This window comes from Phocoena sinus, chromosome 2, assembly GCF_008692025.1.
Source record: "Phocoena sinus isolate mPhoSin1 chromosome 2, mPhoSin1.pri, whole genome shotgun sequence".
In the NCBI taxonomy this organism is placed as follows: Eukaryota; Metazoa; Chordata; class Mammalia; order Artiodactyla; family Phocoenidae; genus Phocoena; species Phocoena sinus.
Window position 1 is genome coordinate 86358039 of NC_045764.1, and position 23998 is coordinate 86382036.

Consider the following 23998-nt stretch of genomic DNA (forward strand, 5'->3'; position numbering starts at 1 on the left):
GAGCCATGGCCGCTGAGCCTGCGTGTCCGGAGCCTGTGGTCTGCAACGGGAGGGGCCACAGAAGTGAGAGGCCCGCATACCACAAAAAAAAAAAAAAAAAAAAAAAAAATGACAACCCAGAAAAAATGGACAAATTCATTGAAAGGTACAATCTCCCAAGACTGAAGCAGAAGAAATATTGATAGAAAATATGAACAGGCCTATCACAAGTACTGAAATTGAAACAGATTAAAAAACCCCCAACAAACAAAAGTCCAGGACCAAATGGCTTCACAAATGAATTCTATCAAACATTTAGAGAAGAGTTAACACCTAACCTTCTGAAACTGTTACAAAATAATTGCAGAGGAAGGAACACTCCCAAACTCATTCTATGAGGCAACGATCACCCTGTCACCAAAACCAAAGATACTCCCAAAAAAGAATATTACAGGCCAATATCACTGATGAACATAGATGCAAAAGTTCTCAACAAAATACTAGCAAACTGAATCCCATAATACATTAAAAGGATCATAGACCATGATCACATGGGATTTATCCCAGGGATGCAAGGATTTGGCAATCTCTGCAAGTCAATCACTGTGACACACCACATTAACAAACTGAATAAAAACCATACGATCATCTCGGTAGATGCAGGAAAAGCTTTAGCCAAAATTCAGCACACATTTATGATAAAACCTCTCCAGAAAGTGGGTACAGAGTCAAACTACCTCAACATCATAAAAGCCACATATGACAAAGCCACAGCTAACATCACACTCATAGGAGAAAAGCTGAAAGCTTTTAATGTAAGATCAGGAACAAGACAAGGATGTTCACTCTTGCCACTTTTATTCAATGTAGTTGTAAAAGTCCTAGCCATGGAGGGGAAAAAAATAAATCCAAATTGGAAAAGAAGTAAAACTGTCATTGTTTGCAGATGACATGATACTCTACATAAAAAATCCTAAAGATGCTACCAGAAAACTACTAGAGCACATCAATGAATTTGATAATGTTGCAGGATACAAAATTAATACACCAAAATCTGTTGCATTTCTATACACTAACGATGAAAGACCAGAAAGAGAAATTAAGGGAACAACCCATTTACCATCACATCAAAAAGAATAAAATACTTAGGAATAAACCTACCTAAGGAAGCATAAGACCTGTACTCCAAAAACTGTAAGATGCTGATGAAAGAAATCAAAGATGACACACACAGATGGAAAGATATACCATGTTCTTGGATTGGGAGAATCAATATTGTCAACATGACTATACTACCCAAGGCAATCTACAGACTCAATGCAATCCCTATCCAATTACCAATGTCATTTTTCACAGAACTAGAACACAAATGTTTTAAATTTGTATGGAAACCCGAAAGACCCCAAGTAGCCAAAATAATCTCAAGAAAGGAAAACAGAGCTGGAAGAATCAGACCCCCTGAATTCAGATTACACTACAAAGCTACCGTCATCCAAACAGTATGCTACTGGCATTAAAAAAGGACATATATATCAATGGAAGAGGGCAGAAAGCCCAGAAATAAACCCACACACCTATGGTCAATTAATCTATGGCAAAGGAGGAAAGACTGTACAAGGAAGAAAGGACAGTCTCTTCAATCAGTGGTGCTGGGAAAACTGGATAACTACATGTAAAGAAATGAAACTAGAATATTCTGTAACACCACACACAAAACTAAACTCAAAAGGATTAAAGAACTAAATGTAAGACTGGATTCTATAAAACTCCTAGAGGAAAACATATGCAGAACACTCTTTGACATAAATGGCAGCAGTATCTTTTTGGATCAGTCTCCTAGAATAATGGAAATAAAATCAAAAATTAAAAAACAGGACCGAATTATACTCAAAATCTTTTGCACAGCAAAGGAAACCATAAACAAAATGAAGAGACAACCCACAGAATGGGAGGAAATATTTGCTAATGATGTACCTGACAAGGGATTAATCTCCAAAATACACAAAAAGCTCATACTGCTGAATATCAAAAAAAACCCAAAACAACCCAATACAAAAATGGGCAGAAGATCTAAATAGACATTTCTCCAAAGAAGACATACAGATGGCCCAGTGGCATAAGAAAAGATGCTCAACATCACTAATTATTAGAGAAATGTAAATCCAAACTACAGTGAGGTATCACTGCATGCCAGTCAGAATGGTCATCATTAAAAAGTCTACAAACAATAAATGCTGGAGAGTGTGTGGAGAAAAGAGAACCCTCTTCCTACACTATTGTTGAGAATGTAAATTGGTACAACCATTGTGGAGAACAGTATGGAGGTCTCTTAAAAAAAACTAAAAATAGAACTACCATATGATCCAGCAATCCCACTCCTGGGCATCTATCCAGAGGAAACCATAATTCTGAAAGATACATGAACCTCAATGTTCAATGCAGCACTATTTACAATAGCCAAGACATGGAAGCAACCTAAATGTCCATCGACAGAGGAATGGATAAAGAAGATGTGGTACATATATACAAGGAATATTATTAAGCCATTAAAAAGAATAAAATAATGCCATTTGCTGCAACATGGGTGGACCTAGAGATCATCATACAAGTTGAAGTCACACAGAAAACAGACAAACATCATATGATATCACTTATATGTGGAATCTAAAAAATGATACAAATGAACTTATTTACAAAACAGAAACAGACTCAGACTTCAAAAACATCTTTATGGTTATCAAAGGGGAAAGGTAGGGGGAGGGATAAATTAGGAATTTGGGATTTACATATACACACTACTATATATAAAATACATAATCACTAAGGACCTCCTGTATATCACAGGGAACTCTATTCAATATTCTGTAATAACCTATATGGGAAAATAATCTGAAAAACCATGCATGTATGTATATTACAACTGAATCACTTTGCTGTACACCTGAAAGTAACACAATATGGTACATCAATGGTATTCTAATATAAAAAAGAATTATTTAAAACAAAAACAAAAATCTATAATAGATACATGCAAAAAAGCAAAAGGAGTCCAAAGACAACAAATCACAAAAGAACGAGATACTTATGAAAAAACAACCCCCAAACAATAAAATGACAAAAGAACATAAGTATCAATAACTACCATAAACATAAATGGCTTAAATGCTCCAACCAAAAGACAGGGTGGCTGAATGGATTCAAAAACAAGACCCATATATATGCTGCCTAAAAGAGACTCACTTCAGATCTAAAAACACACACAGACTGAAAGTGAGGGAATGTAAAAAGGTATTCCATGCAAATGGGAAATCCAGGGTAGCAGTACTTAGACAAAATAGACTTTAAAGACTGTTACAAGAGACAAAGGAGGACATTATATAATGATCAGGGGATGAATCCAAGAACCTATAACAATTTTAAGTATATATATGCCCAACACAGGAGAAGCTAAATACATAAAGCAAGTATTAATAGACAAAGAAAGGAGAAATTGACAGTAACACAACAGTAAGGGATTTTAACACCCTACGTACATCAAAGGAGAGATTATCCCGATATAATCAATAAGGAAACACTGGCCTTAAATGACACATTAGGTCAAATGGACTTAATTCATATATAGAACGTTCCATCTGAAAGCAACAGAATACACATTCTTTTCAAGTGCACACAGAACATTCTCCAGCATAGATCACATTCTAGGCTATAAAAACAAGCCTCGAAGAGGGTTGGAAGATGGCGGAAGAGTAAGACGCGGAGATCGCCTTCCTCCCCACGGATACACCAGAAATACATCTACACGTGGAACAACTCCTACAGAACACCTACTGAAGGCTGGCAGAAGACCTCAGACCTCCCAAAAGGCAAGAAACTCCCCACGTACCTGGGTAGGGCAAAAGAAAAAAAGAAAAAAACAGAGACAAAAGAATAAGGACGGCACCTGCACCAGTGGGAGGGAGCTGTGAAGGAGGAAAAGTTTCCACACACTAGGAAGCCCCTCCGTGGGCGGAGACTGCGGGAGGCGGAGGGGGGGAGCTTCGGAACCGCGGAGTGGTGCACAGCGACGGGTGCGGAGGGCAAAGCGGGGAGATTACTGCACAGACGATCGGTGCCGACCGGCACTCACCCACCCAGGAGGCTTGTCTGCTCACCCGCCGGGGCGGGCGGGGCTGCGAGCTGAGGCTCGGGTTTCGGTTTTGGACGGAGCTCAGGGAGAGGACTGGGGTTGGCGGCTTGAACATAGCCTGAAGGGGTTAGTGCACCACGACTAACCGGGAGGGAGTTCGGGGGAAAAGCCTGCACCTGACAAAGAGGCAAGAGACTTTTTCTTCCCTCTTTGTTTCCTGGTGCGCGAGGAGAGGGGTTTAAGAGCGCTGCTTAAAGGAACTCCAGAGACGGGCGCGAGCCGCGGCTAAAACCGCGGACCCCAGAGACGGGCGGGAGACGCTAAGGCTGCTGCTGCCGCCACCAAGGGCCACACCCCTCTTCCGCGGAGCCTGTGCAGCCCGCCACTGCCAGGTTCCCGGGAACCAGGGACAACTTCCCCGGGAGTACGCACGGCGGTTCTCAGGCTGGTGCAACATCACACCGGCCTCTGCCGCAACGTCACGCCGCCTCTGCCGCCGCAGGCCCGCCCCGCACGCAGTGCCCCTCCTTCCCCCATCCCCCAACCCCCGGCCTGAGTGAGCCGGAGACCCCGAATCAGCAGCTCCTTTAACCCCGTCCTGTCTGAGCAAAAAACAGACGCCCTCCAGCGACCTACACGCAGAGGCAGGGCCAAATCCAAAGCTGAGCTCCTGTGAGCTGTGAGAACAAAGAAGAGAAAGGGAAATCTCTCCCAGCAGCCTCAGAAGCAGCGGATTAAAGCTCCACAATCAACTTGATATACCCTGCATCTGTGGAATACCTGGATAGACGAGGAATGATCCCAAATTGAAGAGGTGGAATATAGGAGCGAGATCTATGACTTTTTTCCCTTTTCCTCTTTTTGTGAATGTGTACGTGTATGCTTCTGTGTGAGATCCGGTCTGTATACTCTTGCTTCCACCATTTGTCCTAGGGCTCTATCCGTCCATGGTTTTTTTAAAAAAATTGTTTTTCTTAATAATTAATTTTAATTGTAATAACTTTATTATACTTTACCTTCGTTCTTTCTTTCTTTCCTTCCTTCCCTCCTTTAGACAACGAATCACCCCAAATTGAGGAGGTGGTCTCAGAGCAAGATTTATGATTTTTCCCCCTTTACCTCTTTTTGTGAACGTGTATGTGTATGCTTCTGTGTAAGATTTTCTCTGTATAGCTTTGCTTCCAACATTTGTCCTAAGGTTCTATCCGTCCCTTTTTTTTTCTAAATATTTTTTAATTCAATAACTATATTATACTTTATTTTATTTTTACTGTATCTTCTTTCTTTCTTTTTTCCTTCTTTCCCTCCTTCCTTCCTTCCTCCCTCCCTTCTTTCCTTCTTTGCTTCTTTCTTCCTTCCTTCCTTTCCTCCTTTCCTTTTTTCCTCATACTTCTACTAATTCTCTCTACATTTTCTCCTTCTTTCCCTCCTTCCTTCTTTCCTTCCTCCCTCCCTCCCTCCTTTCTTTCCTTCTTTGCTTCTTTCTTCCTTCCTTCCTTTCCTCCTTTCCTTCTTTCTTTCCTCATACTTCTACTAATTCTCTCTACTTTTTCTCCCTTTTATTCTGAGCCGTGTGGATGAAAGGCTCTTGGTGCTCCAGCCCAGGAGTCAGGGCTCTGTCTCTGAGGTAGGAGAGCCAACTTCAGGACACTGGTCAACAAGAGACCTCCCAGCTCCACATAATATTAAAGGGTGGAAATCTCCCAGAGACCTCCATCTTAACACCAGCACCCAGCTTCACTCAACGACCAGCAAGCCACAGTGCTGGACAACCTATGCCAAACAACTAGCAAAACAGGAACACAACCCCACCCATTAGCAGAGAGGCTGCCTAAAATCATAATAAGGCCACAGACACCCCAAAACAGACCACCAGACGTGAACCTGCCCACTAGAGAGACAAGATCCAGCCTCATCCAGCACAACACAGGCACTAGTCCCCTTCACCAGGAAGCCTACACAACCCACTGAAACAACCTTAGCCACTGGAGACAGACATCAAAAACAACGGGAACTACGAACGTGCAGCTTGCAAAAAGGAGACCCCAAACACAGTAAGATAAGCAAAATGAGAAGACAGAAAAACACACAGCAGATGAAGGAGCAAGATAAAAACCCATCAGACCTAACAAATGAAGAGGAAATAGGCAATCTACCTGAAAAAGAATTCAGAATAATGATAGTAAGGATGATCCGAAATCTTGGAAGTAGAATGGACAAAATGCAAGAAACAGTTAACAAGGACCTACAAGAACTAAAGATGAAACAAGCAACGATGAACAACGCAATAAATGAAATTAAAAGCACTCTAGATGGGATCAATAGCAGAATAATTGAGGCAGAAGAACGGATAAGTGACCTGGAAGATAAAGTAGTGGAAATAACTACTGCAGAGCAGAATAAAGAAAAAAACAATGAAAAGAACTGAGGACAGTCTCAGAGACCTCTGGGACAACATTAAACGCACCAACATTCGAATTATAGGGGTTCCAGGAGAAGAAGAGAAAAAGAAAGGGACTGAGAAAATATTTGAAGAGATTATAGTTGAAAACTTCCCTAATATGGGAAAGGAAATAGTTAATCAAGTCCAGGAAGCACAGAGTCCCATACAGGATAAATACAAGGAGAAATACGCCAAGACACATATTAATCAAACTGTCAAAAATTAAATACAAAGAAAGCATATTAAAAGCAGCAAGGGAAAAACAACAAATAACACACAAGGGAATCCCCATAAGGTTAACAGCTGATCTCTCAGCAGAAACCCTACAAGCCAGAAGGGAGTGGCAGGACATACTGAAAGTGATGAAGGAGAAAAACCTGCAACCAAGCCTACTCTACCCAGCAAGGATCTCATTCAGATTTGATGGAGAAATTAAAACCTTTACAGACAAGCAAAAGCTGAGAGAGTTCAGCACCACCAAACCAGCTTTACAACAAATGCTAAAGGAACTTCTCTAGACAAGAAACACAAGAGAAGGAAACGACCTATAATAACGAACCCAAAACAATATAGAAAATGGGAATAGGAACATACATATCGATAATTACCTTAAATGTAAATGGACTAAATGCTCCCACCAAAAGACAGATTGGCTGAATGGATACAAAAACAAGACCCTTATATATGCTGTCTACAAGAGACCCACTTCAGACCTAGAGACACATACAGACTGAAAGTTAGGGGATGGAAGAAGATATTCCATGCAAATGGAAACCAAAAGAAAGCTGGAGTAGCAATTCTCATATCAGACAAAATAGACTTTAAAATAAGGACTATTAAAAGGGACAAAGAAGGACACTACATAATGATCAAGGGATCGATCCAAGAAGAAGATATAACAATTGTAAATATTTATGCACCCAACATAGGAGCACCTCAATACATAAGGCAAATACTAACAGCCATAAAAGGGGAGATCAACAGTAACACATTCATAGTAGGGGACTTTAACACCCCACTTTCACCCATGGACAGATCATCCAAAATGAAAATAAATAAGGAAACACAAGCTTTAAATGATACATTAAACAAGATGGACTTAATTGATATTTATAGGACACTCCATCCAAAAACAACAGAATACACATTTTTCTCAAGTGCTCATGGAACATTCTCCAGGCTAGATCATATCTTGGGTCACAAATCAAGCCTTGGTAAATTTAAGAAAACTGAAATTGTATCAAGTATCTTTTCTGACCACAACGCCATGAGACTAGATATCAATTACAGGAAAAGATCTGTAAAAAATACAAACACATGGAGGCTAAACAATACACTACTTAATAACGAAGTGATCACTGAAGAAATCAAAGAGGAAATAAAAAAATACCTAGAAACAAATGACAATGGAGACACAACGACCCAAAACCTATGGGATGCAGCAAAAGCAGTTCTAAGGGGGAAGTTTATAGCAATACAAGCCCACCTTAAGAAGCAGGAAACATCTCGAATAAACAACCTAACCTTGCACCTCAAGCAATTAGAGAAAGAAGAACAAAAAAACCCCAAAGCTAGCAGAAGGAAAGAAATCATAAAAATCAGATCAGAAATAAATGAAATAGAAATGAAGGAAACAATAGCAAAGATCAATAAAACTAAAAGCTGGTTCTTTGAGAAGATAAACAAAATAGATAAACCACTAGCCAGATTCATCAAGAAAAAAAGGGAGAAGACTCAAATCAATAGAATTAGAAATGAAAAAGGAGAAGTAACAACTGACACTGCAGAAATAAAAAAAATCATGAGAGATTACTACAAGCAACTCTATGCCAATAAAATGGACAATCTGGAAGAAATGGACAAATTCTTAGAAATGCACAACCTGCCAAGACTGAATCAGGAAGAAATAGAAAATATGAACAGACCAATCACAAGCACTGAAATTGAAACTGTGATTAAAAATCTTCCAACAAACAAAAGCCCAGGACCAGATGGCTTCACAGGTGAATTCTATCAAACGTTTAGAGAAGAGCTAACACCTATCCTTCTCAAACTCTTCCAAAATATATCAGAGGGAGGAACACTCCCAAATTCCTTCTACGAGGCCACCATCACCTTGATACCAAAACCAGACAAGGATGTCACAAAGAAAGAAAACTACAGGCCAATATCACTGATGAACATAGATGCAAAAATCCTCAACAAAATACTAGCAAACAGAATCCAACAGCACATTAAAAGGATCATACACCATGATCAAGTGGGGTTTATTCCAGGAATGCAAGGATTCTTCAATATACGCAAATCTATCAATGTGATAAACCATATTAACAAATTGAAGGAGAAAAACCATATGATCATCTCAATAGATGCAGAGAAAGCTTTCGACAAAATTCAACACCCATTTATGATAAAAACCCTCCAGAAAGTAGGCATAGTGGGAACTTTCCTCAACATAATAAAGGCCATATATGACAAGCCCACAGCAAACATCATCCTCAATGGTGAAAAACTGAAAGCATTTCCACTAAGATCAGGAACAAGACAAGGTTGCCCACTCTCATCACTCTTATTCAACATAGTTTTGGATTTTAGCCACAGCAATCAGAGAAGAAAAGGAAATAAAAGGAATCCATATCAGAAAAGTAAAGCTGACACTGTTTGCAGATGACATGATACTATACATAGAGAATCCTAAAGATGCTACCAGAAAACTACTAGAGCTAACGAAAACTACTAGAGCTAATCAATGAATTTGGTAAAGTAGCAGGATACAAAATTAATGCAAAGAAATCTCTGGCATTCCTATATACTAATGATGAAAAATCTGAAAGTGAAATCAAGAAAACACTCCCATTTACCATTGCAACAAAAAGAATAAAATATCTAGGAATAAACCTACCTAAGGAGACAAAAGACCTGTATGCAGAAAATTATAAGACACTGATGAAAGAAATTAAAGATGATACAAATAGATGGAGAGATATACCATGTTCTTGGATTGGAAGAATCAACATTGTGAAAATGACTCTACTACCCAAAGCAATCTACAGATTCAGTGCAATCCCTATCAAACTACCACTGGCATTTTTCACAGAACTAGAACAAAAAATTTTGCAATTTGTATGGAAACACAAAAGACCTCGAATAGCCAAAGCAATCTTGAGAACGAAAAAAGGAGCTGGAGGAATCAGGCTCCCTGACTTCAGACTATACTACAAAGCAACAGTAATCAAGACAGTATGGTACTGGCACAAAAACAGAAAGATAGATCAGTGGAACAGGATAGAAAGCCCAGAGATAAACCCACGCACATATGGACACCTTATCTTTGATAAAGGAGGCAGGAATGTACAGTGGAGAAAGGACAGCCTCTTCAATAAATGGTGCTGGGAAAACTGGACAGGTACATGTAAAAGTATGAGATTAGATCACTCCCTAACACCATACACAAAAATAAGCTCAAAATGGATTAAAGACCTAAATGTAAGGCCAGATACTATCAAACTCTTAGAGGAAAACATAGGAAGAACACTCTATGACATAAATCACAGCAAGATCCTTTCTGACCCGCCTCCTAGAGTAATGGAAATAAAAACAAAAATAAACAAATGGGACCTAATGAAACTTCAAAGCTTTTGCACAGCAAAGGAAACCATAAGCAAGACCAAAAGACAACCCTCAGAATGGGAGAAAACATTTGCAAATGAAGCAACTGACAAAGGATTAATCTCCAAAATTTACAAGCAGCTCATGCAGCTCAATAACAAAAAAACAAACAACCCCATCCAAAAATGGGCAGAAGACCTAAATAGACATTTCTCCAAAGAAGATATACAGAATGCCAACAAACACATGAAAGAATGCTCAACATCATTAATCATTAGAGAAATGCAAATGAAAACTACAATGAGATATCATCTCACACCAGTCAGAATGGCCATCATCAAAAAATCTAGAAACAATAAATGCTGGAGAGGGTGTGGAGAAAAGGGGACACTCTTGCACTGCTGGTGGGAATGTGAATTGGTTCAGCCACTATGGAGAACAGTATGGAGGTTCCTTAAAAAACTACAAATAGAATTACCATATGACCCAGCAATCCCACTACTGGGCATATACCCTGAGAAAACCAAAATTCAAAAAGAGTCATGTACCAAAATGTTCACTGCAGCTCTATTTACAATAGCCCGGAGATGGAAACAACCTAAGCGCCCATCATCGGACGAATGGATAAAGAAGATGTGGCACATATACACAATGGAATATTACTCAGCCTTAAAAAGAAATGAAATTGAGTTATTTGTAATGAGATGGATAGACCTAGAGTCTGTCATACAGAGTGAAGTAAGTCAGAAAGAAAAAGACAAATACCGTATGCTAACACATATATATGGAATTTAAGGGAAAATAATGTCATGAAGAACCTAGGGGTAAGACAGGAATAAAGACGCAGACCTACTGGAGAACGGACTTGAGGATATGGGGGGGGGGGAAGGGTGAGTTTTGACAGGGCGAGAGAGAGTCATGGACATATACACACTAACAAACGTAGTAAGGTAGATAGCTAGGGGTAAGCAGCCGCAAGGCACAGGGATATTAGCTCGGGGCTTTGTGACAGCCTGGAGGGGTGGGATGGGGAGAGTGGGAGGGAGGGAGACGCAAGAGGGAATACATATGGGAACATATGTATATGTATATCTGATTCACTTTGTTATAAAGCAGAAACTAACACACCATTGTAAAGCAAATATACCCCAATAAAGATGTTTAAAAAAAAAAAAAAAAACAAGCCTCAGTAAGGTTAAGAAAACTGAAATCATATCAAGCGTCTTTTCCAAGCACAACACTCTGAGAGTAGAAATCAACTGCAAGGAAAAGACTTACAAAAACACATGGAAGCTAAACAATATGCTACTAAATCAATCAATGGATCACTGAAGAAATCAAAGAGGAAACTAAAAAATAAATGGAGGGAGGACTTCCCTGGTGGTGCAGTGGTTAAGAGTCTGCCTGCTAATGCAAGGGACATGGGTTTGAGCCCTGGTCTGGGAAGATCCCACATGCCACGGAGCAACTAAGCCCATGTGCCACAACTACTGAGCCCGTGTGCCACAACTACTGAAGCCCACTTGCCCAGAGCCCGTGCTCTACAACAAGAGAAGCCACGCAATGAGAAGCCCACGCATTGCAACGAAGAGTAGCCCCTGCTCACCGCAACTGGGGAAAGCCTGCCGCAACAATGAAGACCCAACACAGCCAAAACTAAATTAATTAACTTTAAAAAAATTAAATGGACAGAAGTGAAAATGAAAACACGTTGATCCAAAATCTTGGGGACCCAGCAAAAGCAGTTCTAAGAGGGAGTTTCATAGCCAGTGATACAAGCTTACCACAGGAAACAAGAAAAATCTCAAACAACCTAACCTTACACCTAAAAGGAACTAGAAAGAGAACAACCAAAGGAACTAGAAAGAGAACAACCAAAGGAAAGAAATCATAAAGATCACAGCGAAGTAAATGAAATAGTTTCCTTGATCTTTTCTACTTTTTTTAGTCTAAGAGTTGGCTCTTTGAAAAGATAAAGAAAACTGATAAACCTTTAGCCAGACTCATCAAACAGGAGAGGGCCCAAATCAATAAAATCAGAAGTGAACATATGATCAAGGGATCAATCCAAGAAGAAGATATAACAATTGTAAATATTTATGCACCCAACACAGGAGCACCTCAATACACAAGGCTAATGCTAACAGCCATAAGAGGGGAAATCGACAGTAACACAATCATAGTAGAGGACTTTAACATCCCACTTTCACCAATGGACCGATGACCCAAAATGAAAATAAATAAGGAAACACAAGCTTTAAATGATACATTAAGATGGACTTGATATGACATTCCATCCAAAAACAACAGAATACACTTTCTTTTCAAGTGCTCATGGAACACTCTCCAAGATAGATCATATCTTGGGTCACAAATCAAGCCTTGATAAATTTAAGAAAAATTGAAATCATATCAAGTTACTTTTCTAACCACAATGCTATGAGATGTGATGTCAATTACAGGAAAAAATCTGTAAAAAATAAACACATGGAGGCTAAACAATATGCTACTAAATAACCAAGAGATGACTGAAGAAATCAAAGAGGAAATTAAAAATTACCTAGACACAAATGACAATGAAAACACGATGACCCAAAACCTATGGGATGCAGCAAAAGCAGTCCCAAGAGGGAAGTTTACAGCAATAAAATCGTACCTCAAGACACAAGAAACATCTCAAATAAACAACCTAACCTTGCACCTAAAGCAATTAGAGAAAGAATAACAAAGTATCCCCAAAGTAAGCAGAAGGAAAGAAATCATAAAGATCAGATCAGAAATAAATGAAAAGGAAATGAAGGAAACGATAGCAAAGACCAAGAAAACCAAAAGCTGGTTCTTTGAGAAGGTAAACAAAATTGATAAACCATTAGCCAGACTCATCAAAAAAAAGGGAGAAGACTTAAATAGAATTAGAAATGAAAAAGGAGAAGTAACAACTGACACTGCAGAAATACAAAGGACCATGAGAGCTTACTACAAGCAACTCTATGCCAATAATAACAAACAACCTGGAAGAAATGGACAAATTCTTAGAAAACCACAACCTTCCAAGACTGAACCAGGAAGAAATAGAAAGTATGAACAGACCAATCACAAGCACTGAAATTGAAACTGTGATTAAAAATCTTCTAACAAACAAAAGCCAAGGACCACATAGCTTTACAGGCAAATGCCATCAAACATTTACAGAAGAGCTAACACCTATACATCTCAAACTCTTCCAAAATACAGCAGAGGGAGGAACACTCCCAAACTCATCCTACGAGGCCACCATTGCCCTGACACCGAGACCAGGCAAAAATGTCACAAAGAAAGAAAACTAAAGGCCAATATCACTGATGAGCGTAGATGCAAAAATCCTGAATAAAATACTAGCAAACAGAATCCAACAGCACAGCAAAAGGATCATACACCATGGTCAACTGGGGTTTATCCTAGGAATGCAAGGATTCTTCAATATATGAAAATCAATCAATGTGATACACCATATTAAAAAATGGAGGGATGAAAACCATATGATCATCTCAATAGATGCAGAAAAAGCTTTCAACAAAATTCAACACCTATTTATGATAAAAGCCCTCCAGAAAGTAGGCATAGTTGGAAATTACCTCAACATAATAAAGGCCATATATGACAAACACACAGCCAACCTCATTCTCAATGGTGAAAAACAAACCATTTCCTCTAAGATCAGGAACAAGACAAGGTTGTCCACTCTCACCACTATTATTCAACATAGTTTTGGAAGGTGTAGCTACAGCAATCAGAGAAGAAGAGTAAATAAAAGGAATCCAAATCAGAAAAAAAGTAAAGCTATCACTGTTTGCAGATGACAAGATACTATACATAGAGAATCCTAAAGATGTTACCAGAAAACTACTAGAGCTAATCAATGAATTTGGTAAAGTAGCTGGATACATAATTAATGCACAGAAATCTCCTGCATTCCTATACACTAATGATGAAAAATCTGAAAGGGAAATTAAGGACACATTCCCATTTACCACTGCAACAAAAAGAATAAAATACCTAGGAATAAACCTACCTAAGGAGACAAAAGACGTGTATGCAGAAAACTGTAAGACACTGATGAAAGAAATTAAAGATACAAACAGATGGAGAGACATACCATGTTCTTGGACTGGAAGAACCAACATTGTGAAAATGACTATACTACCCAAAGCAATCTACAGATTCAAGGCAATCCTTATCAAACTACCAATAGCATTTTTCACAGAACTAGAATAAAAAGTTTCACAATTTGTATGGAAACACAAAAGACCCCGAATAGCCAAAGCAATCTTGAGAACGAAAAATGGAGCTGGAGGAATCAGGCTCCCTGACTTCAGACTATACTACAAAGCTACTGTACTCAAGACACTATGGTACTGGCACAAAAACAGAAATATAGTTACATGGAACAAGATAGAAAGCCTTGAGATAAACCCACGCACATATGGTCAGCTTATCTTTCATAAAGGAGGCAAGAATATACAGTGGAGAAGAGACAGCCTCTTCAATAATTGGTGCTGGGAAAACTGGACAGCTACATGTAAAAGAATAAAATTAGAACACTCCCTAACACCGTACACAAAAATAAACTCCAAATGGATTAAAGACCTAAATTTAAGGCCAGACACTATAAAACTCTTAGAGGCAAACATAGGCAGAGCACTCTATGACATACATCACAGCAAGATCCTTTTTGACTCACCTCCTAGAGAAATGTAAATAAAAACAAAAATAAACAAATGAGACCCAATGAAACTTAAAAGCTTTTGCACAGCAAAGGAAACCATAATCAAGACAAAAAGACATCCCTCAGAATGGGGGAAAATATTTGCAAATGAAGCAACTGACAAAGGATTAATCTCCAAACTTTACAAGCAGCTCATGCACCTCAATATCAAAAAAACAAACCACCCAATCCAAAAATGGGCAGAAGACCTAAAAAGACATTTCTCCAAAGAAGATATACAGATTGCCAACAAACACATGAAAGAATGCTCAACATCATTAATCATTAGAGAAATGCAAATCAAAACTACAATGAGGTATCACCTTACACCAGTCACAATGGCCATCATCCAAAAAATCTACAAACAATAAATGCTGGAGAGGGTGTGGAGAAAAGGGAACCCTCTTGCACTGTTGGTGGGAATGTAAATTGATACAGCCACTATGGAGAACAGTATGGAGGTTCCTTAAAAAACTAAAAATAGAACTACCATATGACCCAGCAATCCCACTACTGGGCATGTACCCTGACAAAACCATAACTCAAAAAGAGTCATGTACCACAATGTTCATTGAAGCTCCATTTACAATAGCCAGGACATGGAAGCAACCTAAGTGTCCATCAACAGAGGAATGGATAAAGAAGATGTGGCACATATATACAATGGAATATTACTGAGCCATAAAAAAAAACAAAATTGAGTTATTTGTAGTGAGGTGGATGGACGTAGAGTCTGTCATACAGCATGAAGTAAGTCAGAACAAGAAAAACAAGTACCTTATGCTAACACATATATACGGACTCTAAAAAAATAAATGGTCATGAAGGACCTAGGGGCAGGATGGGAATAAAGACGCAGACCTACTAGATAATGGACTTGAGGACACGGGGAGGAGGAAGGGTAAGCAAGGACAAAGTGAGAAGTTGGCATGTACATATATACATTACCAAATGTGAAACTGATAGCTAGTGGGAAGCAGCCCCATAACACAGGGAGATCAGCTCAGTGCTATGTGACCACCTAGAGGGGTGGGATAGGGAGGGTGGGAAGGAGACACAAGAGGGAGGAGATATGGGGATATATGTATATGTATATCTGATTCACTTTGTTATAAAGCAGAAACTAACACAACAGTGTAAAGCAATTATACTCCAATAAAGATGTTAAAAAAAAAAGAAAAGAAACTGAGTTATTTGTAGTGAAGTGGATGGACCTAGAGTCTTTCCTACAGAGTGAAGTAAGTCAGAAAGAGAAAAACAAATTCTGTATGCTAACACATATATGTGGAATATAAAAAAAAAATGGTTCTTAAGAACCTAGGGGCAGGACAGGAATAGAGATGCAGACATAGAGAATGGACTTGAGGACACAGGGAGGGGGACGGTTAAGTGGGACAAAGTGAGAGTGGCACAGACATATATACACTACCAAATGTAAAATAGCTAGCTAGTTGGAAGCAGCCACATAGCACAGCGAGATCAGCCTGGTGCTTTGTGACCACCTAGAGGAGTGGGATAGGAAGGGTGGGAGGGAGATGCCATAGGGAGGAGATATGGGGATATATGTATAGCTGACTCACTTTGTTATAAAGGAGAAACTAACACACCATTGTAAAGCAGTTATACTCCAATAAAGATGTTTAAAAAAAAGCAATGAAAACAGAAAAGTTACACCTGATACCACAGAAATACAAAGGATCATAAGAGACTACTACAAACTACTGTAGGCCAATAAAATGGACAACCTGGAAGAAATGGATAGATTCTTAGAAATGTACTATATCCCAAAACTGAACAAAGAAGAAACAAGGAATACAGAGAATAATTTACCAGAAAACTACTAGAGCTCAATGCATTTGGTAAAGTTTCAGGATACAAAACTAATACACAGAAATTGGTTGCATTTCTAAACACTAACAACAACTATCATAAAGAGAAATTAAGGAAAGAATCTCATTTACCATTGCATCAAAACGAGTAAGATACCTAGTAATAAATCTACCTAAGGAGGTAAAAGACATCATACTTGGAAAGCTATAAGACACTGAGGAAAGAAATTGATGACAACACAGATGGAAAGATATACTGTGTTCTTGGATTGCCAGATTTAATATTGTTAAAAAGACCATACTACCCAAGGCAATCTACAGATTCAATGCAATCAAAATACCGATGACAATTTTCACAGAAAAAATTTTCAATTTGTATGGAGACACAAAGACCCCAAAGAGCCAAAATAACCTTGAGAAAGAAGAACAGCTGTAGGAATCATGCTTCCTCACTTCAGACTATACTATAAAGCTACAGTCATTTTAAAAGAGTATAGTACTGGCACAAAAACAGACACAGAGATCAATGGAATAGAGAGCCCAGAAATAAACCCACACACTTATGTTCAATTAATCTCTGACAAAGGAGTCAAGAGTATATAATGGGGAAAAAACAGTCTCTTCAATAAGTGGTGCTGGGAAAACTGGACCGCTACATGTGAAAGGATGAAATTAGAACATTATCTACAAGGAAAAGTAAACTCAAAATAGATTAAAGACCTAAATATAATAGTGGAAACCATAAAACCTTTAGATGAAAACATAGGCACAGCAGTCTTTGACATAAATTATAGCAATATGAAAAAAAAAAAAATTATAGCAATATGGTTTTAGATTTGTCTCCTAAACCAAAGGAAATAAAAGCAAAATAAATAGAACCTAATTCAACTTAAAAACTTTTGCACAATAAAGGAAACCAGTGACAAAATGAAAAGAAACCTATTGAATAGGAGAACATTTGCTAATGATATGACCAATAAGGGGTGAGAAATGGAATATTTCCTGCCATATTAGTAAACAAAGGATGTCAGGGTCATCAACAATTGCAGCCCTCTAACGTGAGCCCTGAGGGAACTCAGGAAGGAAAAGAATACCTACCATCTAGCAGCTATCAGACTGCAGCCATTCCCTATGGTGAGCCCTGAGGAAACTCAGGATGTGAAAATACAGGCTACTGGCCCCATAAAGCTGAGGTGCATATCAAAGGAATGAGTTCAGTGAGCCCAGACTCTTGCATTTTCCCATACATAGAAAAGCACTAAATTCCTTAAAGAAAACCAGATATCCGAAAGTTCGCAATAATCTCTTGATGTTCCTGACTACCTGCCCTTTGTTGCAAAACTTCTATATAACCTGGTTCCCTGCCCTCACCTCCCTAAAGCAGTTCTCTCAGGGTTACTTGAGATGCTGCCTCCCAGGCTTGAAGCCCTAAAAATTCTCACTGAATAAAACATAACTCTCAACTTTTAGGTTGTGAATAATGTTTTAAAGTCAACAGGGGTTAATATGCAACATGTATAAACAGTTCATACAGCTCAACATAAAAAAAAAAAAGCCTAACTTTTAAAACAGGCAGAAGACCTGAGTAGACATTTTTTCCAAAGAAGACATACAGATGGCCAACAGGCACATGAAAAGTGCTGAACATTGCTAATCAGAGAAATACAAATTAAAACCACCATGAGATACCACATCACACCTGTTAGAATGGCTATCATCAAAAAGAACACAACAAATGTTTACATGGATGTTGAAAAAAAGCAACCCTGGTACACTGTTGGTAGGAACGTAAATTGGTGCATCCACTGTGGAAAACAAAAAACTAAAAACAGAACCACAATATGACCCAGCAGTTCCACTCCCGTGTACATATCCAAAAAAACCCCCACCAGTTTGAAGAGATACACGTACCCCAATGTTCACAGCAGCATTGTCTGCAATTGCCAAGATATGGAAGCAACCCAATTCTCCATCCACAGACGAATGGATAAAGATGATGTGTATAATACAATACTACTCAGCCACACACAAAAAATGAAATTTTGCCATTGCAACAACATGGATGGACCTGGAGTATATTATGCTGAGTGAAATAAATTAGAGGCATATACTCTGTTATCACTTATATGTGGAATGTAAAAAATAAAATGAATATAATGAGACAGAAACAGACATGCAGATAGAACAAGTAGTGGTTACCAGTGGGAAGAGGGAACGAGAGAGGGGCAATAAAAGGGTAGGGGATTAAGAGGTACAAACTATTACATGTAAGATGAGCAAGCTACAAGGATTTGTTGTACAGCACAGGGAATATAACCAATATCTTATAATACTTATAAATGTGTAGCTCTTAAAAATTGCAAATCACTATGTTGTACACCTGTAACATATAATATTTACATCAACCATATCGCAATGAAAAAAGTTAAAACAAAACTGTGTTCAGGTCTTAGTTCCCTTTCTAAGTTATTTAGCCAGGGCAACTCAGTGTCTGAGTTTTGTTTTCCTCATCAACATTTGGGGGTTAATAACAACACCTTCCCTATGCCCTCACAGAATCAGTATTGCCCTATATATTTTTTTTTTCTTTTTTTTTTAATCTAACACCCCTAGCTTAAGAAGCACTTGTGAACAGTGTACCTCTGAACCTCATCCCAATCCTCAGAAATTATTCTCATTGTTCAGGACTAAAGGTGTCTCGCCAAAGGTCTCTCACCTTAGAAAGGTAGAACTGAGATTAAAACCCCATACCTTCTGACAACAAAGATTGTACTCAGGGCTTCCCTGGTGGCGCAGTGGTTGGGAGTCCGCCTGCCGATGCAGGGGACACGGGTTCGTGCCCCGGTCCGGGAAGATCCCACGTGCCACGGAGCGGCTGGGCCCGTGAGCCATGGCCGCTGAGCCTGCGCGTCCAGAGTCTGTGCTCCGCAACGGGAGAGGCCACAACAGTGAGAGGCCCGTGTACTGCAAAAAAAAAGGATTGTACTCAACTCTTTGTATATGCCGAAAGAAGAATGAACAGAATATGTGAAAGCAAAACGGGGACCTGCAAAGCTACAAATTACATTTGTGATTCAAGATCTAGCCTCCTGTCTTCTCTCTCAGCAACTAACTGAAGACCAAAAGAATGAGACACCCTTTGCTCAACCCTCCTGCTTCCCCTTCCCCGACCTCCCTCCACCCTCAGTAAATGTTCATCATGACCCTGTAACCCACTGCTGCCTCCCCTGTGTCATGTGAGACGTCTGATGGCAAAGAGTCTGCCTTGTCTTTGGAGCTCCACTGCCCAGCTCAGTACTTTGCTGCTGGGCTGTACCACACAGGCCTGCAAGCCTTGTGGTTGCTCAGCCTTGAGACTGAGGACTCCAGAAACAGCAACAGAGACATCAAGGGTTTATCGTAAGATTCCCTGTCCAAGTCGGAAGCAAAAGGTCCTAGAGAGACACCCCACAGTGTTAAGGCTGTCGACAAGCAGAACCTGGCAATCTTCGCCACTCGGGGGAGATGGAGGCTACAATTTAGAGAAGGAATTGATGTCAGGTTGGCTCATCAGTTACCACGGAAGCCAGGACTGGGGCATGAACCTCACAGCCCCTCAGATTAACGAACATCACGAGGGCAGATGTTTCCCTTTCATAGACTAGCAGGTGGAGCCATTCTGGCCTAAGGATTAGAATAATCAGGAGCTGGGGCAGAGGGCAAGCACCTTCATGTGAGCAGGGCGTAGGTGAAGCAGGGACTGGTCCAGCAGGGGATGAACAGAGAGCAAGAGAACGGCCATCCTGAGTAGCCTGACCCTACACTCCATCCCTACATGCTCTGCATGACCCTTACCATCTTGGTCCACCCTCTTCTGCGATATCCCTGTGTTGAGTATGTACAGGTACACTGCAACTGGCACTGAAACAAGGCAATACAGAAACAGCTGCTAGAGAGTATCAAAAGAAAGCCAGGCACTTATTGGGTCAACTTTTCATGGAAGCCCAGAGGAGGAGGACAATGGCACTTCACTGTAGACCCAGGTATCAGGCTCATTTTACAATGAGGCCCCCATTGTCACCCGGTCCAAGAACAGATTCCCTCCACTCAGACTCAGTACAAAGTAAAAGACGTTTAATATGCACAATACAGGGAAAATCATGACCACTAAGCAAGATACAAGCAGTAACAGTATTGTGAGATAATACCACCCCTGCCTGTGGGTTTTGCCCTGGCGTGCAGTACCGTCCTGCCTGTCCATCCTCAGTTCCCACAGCTGTGCTGGTATCTGGAGAGGCAGTGTGCCAACAGACCACAGAGTTAATATAATGGTGCCTTTCTCCAATTGGGGGCCCGGATTAACGACCTTAGTGGTCTTAGGTGGGGCTGGGTAAAAGACAGGTAAAATCTGTTAGTCCCTTTCTAATCCTGTTCCCCACAGGGCAGCAAACCCACACCACTGGGGACTTACCTGCCAGTCCCAGGGTCATTTTACAATGTGTTCCCCTGGGGGTAGATCCTTTTGCCCTTTGGCAAGGGCAAAAGTGAGTTATTGTCCTGACCAACAGTTGGCAATTGTCCTTCCACGGTCAACAGCTGAACTCAGATGGTGTTGACTAGCTGCTTCTGGGTGAACATGGCGTAGGCACTGAGACGACTGCTCCTGGGATGTTCAGCTATGGTTCTTAGGGCTTGAGTTAGCCTCTGATCCACAAAGGACAGAGTGGCTTTCTGACTCAGTTGTTTAAATACTCCATTCATCCTTTCCATTAGCCCAGCAGCAGCGGGGTGGTAGGGCAGGTGGAAATGCTAGCATGTGTCATTTTTGTCAGCTCATTCCTGAACTTCACGTCTGGTAACGTGGATTCCTTGGTTACTCTCAATGCCCAGGTGGGTTCTGTAAATCACACACAACTGTTCTAGACCCTGGATAGTGGGGGGGTTTTGCATTGCTCAATGATTCAGGTAGGCCTTTTTTAATGCGTTCTACCTGCTGTAATGCACCGTCAACTGCATATAGCCATTGTTCCACCACACTGTATCGTTGCTCTGCCGGCTTGCGTAGCTGGAGCCAGAAGCCCATGGGTACTTTATTTTGCCCTTCCCGCAGGCCCCAAGCAAACCCTTCCAGGTAACTAGCCACATTCAATTCACAAGCCTGTACACGAGTTAACATCCCTAAAGCCTGTTTCTGTAATTGGTTAGGGGTGGTGGGTTGGGAGTATGCTTGTATTTTGTAGATAATCCAGGTCCTTGCATTTTGTCTGTATTCACCAGCCATACCTATGCAGTCCAAAGAGTATGGGATGGCTACTTTTAAACTGGAAAGAGACTCTGAGGTTAGCAGGATAGCAGCAATATAATGGACGAGAAAGATGCTTCTCATGGGAGTCAGCTGCTATGGGGCCCCAAATGCTAGCAGACAGCCACCTCGGGATTATCACCAACTTTCCATTTGCCGACATCTCACTCATGGGAGTTTCCCCGGCCTCTTAGCTGTCTTGCCAATTGTTGTGCTGTACCCAGAAGCCTGCAGTCCTTATATAGTTGCCCAGCCTCAAGCCTGAAGAAAGAGCCCAGAAACAGCGAGAGACATTGTAACCGCGTAGGACCCTATAGGGTCTGCCTGGGAAAGACCCCTCCCCCATATCCTCTGCTTTAGCTCCTCTCTGAAGTACCCAGCTAAAAGTATCTCAGGCATATTTCCTGAGTTTTTCAGGTGCTGTAAACCACCAACAAATGATAGAAATTAACTACTTGATGATCATGAACATGTAGCCCCTAGACCTACAGGCGCCTAAGGATTAATAAAGTTAACTGCCCTATTACCTCAACAGCAACCAATCAGCATGGTGCAGGAGCTGATCACATACCCTCCACTCCCCCTCCACCTCACCTGGCCTTTAAAAATGCTTTGCTGAAACCCTTTGGGGAGTTTGGGGTTTTGGGGGGCATAAGACACCTGTCCCCTTGCACGGCCCTGCAGTGAAAATCTCTCTGCTCCAAGCTCCTACATTTTGGTATTGTTTGGCCTCACTGTGCGTCTTGCATGGGAACTTGCGTTCAATCACAACATGAACGGTTTACTGGATAGGGGATCTTACAGGTCCACAGCAAAATGTCCTGGAGTGACTCCCCACTGCATATGGCTGATGGATGGATGGTTTGCTACTCAGGGGAGAAGGAGGCTACCATTTATAGGGGGAATTGATGTCAGGTTGGCTCATTAGTTACCATGGAAACCAGGACTGGGACAGGAACCTCACAGCCCCTCAGGTTAACGACCATCACCTGGGCAGCTGTTTCTCCTTAATTCTGGCCTAAGGACTAGAACAATCAGGAGCTGGGGCAGAGAGCAAGCACATCCATGTGAGCAGGGTGTAGGTGAAGCAGGGACTGGTCGAGCAGGGGAGGTACAGAGAGCAAGAGAACAGCCATCTTGAGTGCCCTGACCATACACTTGCACACAGTAGGCACTTAACATGCATTGAATAGATCAATGACAGAGTGGAAGAAGTAAAAGTACAAGCGAGAACAGGAAACACCCGTGTAGAAGATTAATCCACTTCCTGTCTCTCCTCTTCCTCTCCTTCCTTTTGTTTCTCAGCAAAGACTTTTTGAGCACTTGCCTTTTGCCACCTGCATGAAGCACTAGGGACAAAGATGAACGAAGCCAGGTTTCCAGACAGAGCAGCTCTTTCCCAGTTGTATCTTTGGTGAAGACATGGTTAGACTTTGCAGGCTCCTGAAGGAAGTAACAGGGTGTAGGGGTCCTCACTTCTCACAGTCCTAGGAGACAGAGGACAAGATATGGGTCTATAGTAAATTCACCTTTGACATCTACAAGGCCCATGCCTAGATCTTTATGATCTGGATTAGATCATAAAGAAACACCATTAGAAATCAGAAACAACATTCTAACATATCTCCCCCTCGTAATACTGAAAAGTAGTGATTTTCAGTGGCGAGTTCACTTTTAGAGTCTTAAGTTTAAATGAAACTTACCCTGAAATCTAACACATAAAATATAGGCAGAGCTGCTTGGGTTAAAACAGAGTTAGAAAGCCTGGGGTCTCTCTACTCACTGCCTCCAAGATAATTCTTATTGAAACTTATAACTGAAAGGTCCTTTAGAGTCTTATTGATTCTACAAATGTAAGACAAATATAAAGTTAATTTTAAATGTTGATGCTTAAGCTCTAAGCCCACTGTTCTTTAATAAGGGCATTATAAACATTTTTATAGTATTTACATACGGCAGAAACTGACTAGATGCTTACCAACTCTGA

The 23998-nt window shown here is 40.5% G+C and overlaps 1 protein-coding gene across 1 annotated transcript in view; it reads left to right on the forward strand.

The window, feature by feature from the left end:
• Positions 1-1593, forward strand: part of FBN1 (fibrillin 1) — a 275481-nt gene extending 273888 nt beyond the window's left edge. Inside the window, exon 66 of the mRNA XM_032624190.1 lies at positions 1583-1593. The gene's annotated coding sequence lies outside the window, so the exon portion shown is untranslated. The remainder of the gene's footprint in view (positions 1-1582) is intronic.
• The last annotated feature ends 22405 nt before the right edge of the window (positions 1594-23998 follow it).